General features: G+C 44.5%; 1 long non-coding RNA gene across 1 annotated transcript; it reads right to left on the bottom strand.

Moving 5' to 3' along the window:
* Window positions 1-194: 194 nt before the first annotated feature.
* Window positions 195-2,517, bottom strand: LOC107183850. Its single transcript, XR_001514659.1, has 3 exons — window positions 2,392-2,517; window positions 896-1,132; window positions 195-629 (listed from the first exon to the last, which is right to left on the bottom strand). It is a non-coding gene; the product is annotated as an uncharacterized LOC107183850 (long non-coding RNA).
* Between the last annotated feature and the right edge of the window lie 1,725 nt (window positions 2,518-4,242).

The raw sequence follows: 4,242 nt of genomic DNA, 5'->3' as shown, positions 1-4,242 counted from the left end.
AGCTCACCAATGGTTCTCTCTGATCATTCTTGTTTCTATTTCTCCTTCTCCCTTACTCTCTGGAAACAATAAAAATGTGTTTTTTTAAAGGTCGCCTCTTGGTTCCTGAATGAGCTCACTCTTCACTCTAAGCTTTTGCTCATATAGGAACCTCTGACTGGAAGGTCTTCTCACATCTGATTCCACTGTTTGCCAAAAACAGGGACCATTTCATACAACCTTAGACATGTACTTAGGATTCTGGGCTTGGTGTCTTATTAAGGTCCAGAGATATAAGGGCTAGAAGAGAGGCAAGACAATCCCAGGATACCACTATCTCAGAAGTTGTAAGAGTGTGAGGCCCTGATATCAGTTCCACAAAACGGCACCCTTAAACCACTCTGCATGGGCAGCAATCTGTGTTCAGAGAAAGATCTGTTGAGACTCTGGCCACCAACCCCAGGATCCATGGGCTCAGACTGCTTAGTACCTTCTTCCAGTCAATAGGCCCATGTATCCTGGAGATGACCACATTACTTCAAGACTCAGTCCTCAGTGCACACTCTTGCCAGTTACCTTATCTCTTATAGGACTTTTGCCTCCTGTCCCCAACTGATATCATCTATCTTCTAGTCTGTTCCTCTTCTGAGCTGCTTTGGGAAAACTTTAAAGAACTACCTCACACAATGTCCCTCTTTCGGTCAGGACCATTCATGTCCCCAGTTTCCTGAGAATGAAAGTGAAACTCCTCATGCAAAACTTTGCCTCATTTTCTTTGTTCCTTTAGACACAAAACAAGTCCTGGGTTTCCAAAATTCTCCTGGTTCGGTCACACCATCACGTCCTCACACGGAGGTATTGCAGCGTATGAACCTCTTTCCCCCATCACACATTTTGTCACACACGAGCTACTCACTGTTCCTGGCAGAGCGACCTGGACTGCAGGATCCCAGAGGTGTCCACACCCCAGGCTGAAGGGTTAAATTCAGTGAGGCTGCGTCGAACTCTGTAAGCAGAGCGAAATCCCAGAGTCACAAAAGCCCAAATTCTGGCGTGTTGGGGCTCAGCAAACCTCAGACACACAACTGCATAGGGAGATACTGCCTCTGATGCCTTGTCCTACTGGAGAACTGGCGCTGGGAAGCCTCAGTCTCTCTGAACATACCAAAGAGGTCAACATGAGCACCAGGTAGATGCAGGAGGTCCCATCCTCACCCATGTACACCTGGATAATATGCCTCTCCTGGGCTTTCATTGGCTAAATCCAGCCATCATTATGGGCATAGCCCTTTGGGTAATATACCTTTACAGTACTCCCAGGTGTGAATATGATCCCAGTCACACACTGACCATTGTGAATCTTGGTCTTTGGAAGCCAGAGTGTTTCTGGGAAATGACAACATTCGGATGGTGTGGCTTGTGGTAGTTTCCTGGGTTAGTTGTCTCCAACTGATTTTTTGGTTAAGTTGATTTTTGAGAGATACGATGGGAGAGAAAAGAGAGAAATATGCATCAGCTGCCTCCTGTTAACCCCTCACCCTCGCCCCCCACTGGAATCCAGCCAGAACACCGGGCTTGTGCCTAATGAAGAATTTAACCAGAAACCTTTCTGTGCATGAAAAGATGATGAAACATCTGAGGTATTCCAGCTGTCAGATTTTTTATGTTTAATATAAATGTATCACATTATTAAGAGACTGCATGTGCCAGACCTGGAATTCAATGCTTTAAATGCATTATTATGTCATTTAGTCCTCTCTGCAACCTGAGATTTTATGAAGAGCAAATTGAGGCTCAGAGGCTTTATGTAAATTGCCTGATAGGAGAGTTAAATAAAGGCAGGGCTGGAAGGCAAACCCAAGCATTTCTAATAAAAGAGCTCTCACTTATAATGTCAGGCTCTGCTGCATTGTGGAGAGCAGAATTGTTAATGCAAACCCAATAGGACCAGCTAGATCAGTGGTTTTCAACCTTCCTAATGCTGTGACCCTTTAATACAGTTCCTCATGTTGTGGTGACTCCCAGCCATAACACTATATTCGTTGCAACTTCATAACTGTAATTTTGCTACTGTTATGAATCGTATTGTAAATATCTGATATGCAGGATGTATTTTCATTGTTACAAATTGAACATAATGAAAACAAAGTGATTCATCACAAAAACAATATGTAATTACATATGTGTTTCCCGATGGTCTTAGGCAACCCCTGTGAAAGGGTCGTGGCGGGCGACCTCCAAAGGGGTCTCGACCCACAGGTTGAGAACCACTGGGCTAGATGTTATGGTGAGTAACAAACAGCTCCAAAGCTTCAGTGGCTTATACTAAAGAAGGTCTCTTTCTTGTTCAAGCCACATGTCCTCCCTGGTTCTCCAGGGATCAGTATAAAGGTGCAGTCACCATGTACGTACCTGCTAGGTGTTAGTAGCAATGAACAGAGAGCATGCCAGTCTCTGGTTCCAGACTCTTGTATTAGTAGTGACAGTCTTCACTCCAACAATCTTCATTGGTCAAAGCACATCACGGGGCTGCAGCCAAATTCAGGGGTCACCAGGGGAACCTGACAAACGCAATGGGCCCCATGAAGGGCACCACATGGTGCAAATCCATCTGGAGGACTTTGCAGGGTTGAAGGAGAGGAATGAGCATTGGTAGGAAATAACTGCATGAGTCAGCATTGATCGCTTTCTCTTCATCCAGGTGCACTTTGTCCCTGAGCTTCCCTAAGCCCATGGTTGGCAAACTGGGGCTGGCAAGCTTTTTGGCCCCTTGAGAGTGCCTCTTCCAAATCCGTGGGAGTACCCTAATTAAGTTAATAACAATGTACCTACCTGTATAGTTTAAGGTTAAAAAATTTGGCTCTCAAAAGAAATTTCAGTCGTACTGTTGATATTTGGGTCGGTTGACTAATGAGTTTGCCGACCACTGCCCTAAGCCATCAGGGGCAAGATTCAAAGGCGTGAACTTCAAAAAAAGGAGTTTAGTCAGAGTTCACTGGCAGTAAACTCAGAACCACTTCTGAGTGGGAAGTTGTTCAAATCCCTGGCTGTCTCAGTTCCTACACTGTGGTGAGGGTGAGGACACATGTAAAGAGAGTTGATCGGGAAGGACATAGGACTGCAAACATTCCAGAATCCATGTTCTATTACATCAACATCAGTCCCTACCCTGTCTCCAAGTCTCCTTATCATTTCAATTGCCCTGGGGGTCACTCCCATTGGGGATCACAGTAAAATACGCTGACATTTACATAAATGGTGATCCTGTGCTTTCCACTCATTCTGTGCATCAACATGTGCTAAATGTGGTTTCTCCATATTTCTCCCCATTGGAGAGAGCACTGGGGCTACTTCTTCCTGCTGGTCACAGTGCTCCCGGATGGCCATGCACTCCCACTAGATTACCAGAATACAGATGTTAAGGAGTGATACTCTGAGCATCCCTAGGTTCCTTCCTCTATTAGGTGTAAGCATAGTTTTCACATGGGAAAGGGTATGACCTGTTCTCCTGGGACCAGGAGTCTCACAGGACTGTCCCAGTCTTCTCCAGGGATGTCCAGTTCATTATTCCTAAACGGGATAATTATGGGCCTAAGAGTTCTTTCCCTCAGCGTTGCCCCATATTCATCTATATTCATCAGAAATTGAATCAGGCTGCATGGAGGGCTGTAGTGAAGGGCAGGCACAGCTACGACCTGTAAGGACTGAGTGTGTGGACACTGATGACTCGCGAAGTACCAATTTCTCTGTCCTTGGGAGCTAGTTTTAGTGATGGACATCCCCAAAACAATGGGGCAGGGTTGCTACAACAGGTGATAAGACAGAAATGTGAATCCAGGGGAGTCACTGGACTCTCCCTGAGAAAGTCTGGGAAGATGTGGTAGGGCCAGGATAAGTGCATACGGGGGATATGTTCTCTGAGCACAGTTCTGCATATATTAAAATGTAAAACATTAACCTATACTGCAACAGTTTGATAAGTAAAACATACATCTATATGAAGAACATTTACCAGAATCATCTGGTCTCAGTGGAAGTCTGTCTTCTTTCACATAAGAGGCTTCTAGAAACAAGACCACAAATCACAGAATAAACCCACACAATTGATGCTATCGCCATGATCCACTCACTGCTTTTTTTTTAAGTACAAAAATCACCAATGCTTTTTGAGTAAAATAATTTGTTTATTTTTTAACTTAGATTACTCTTTGAGTGATAAAAATTAACTTACCTGTGAGAGAAGGTGATTCTGAGGGATTGCAG

This window comes from Myotis davidii, unplaced genomic scaffold (assembly GCF_000327345.1).
Source record: "Myotis davidii unplaced genomic scaffold, ASM32734v1 scaffold2752, whole genome shotgun sequence".
Taxonomy (NCBI): Eukaryota; Metazoa; Chordata; class Mammalia; order Chiroptera; family Vespertilionidae; genus Myotis; species Myotis davidii.
This window is presented reverse-complemented; position numbering and strand designations above follow the sequence as displayed.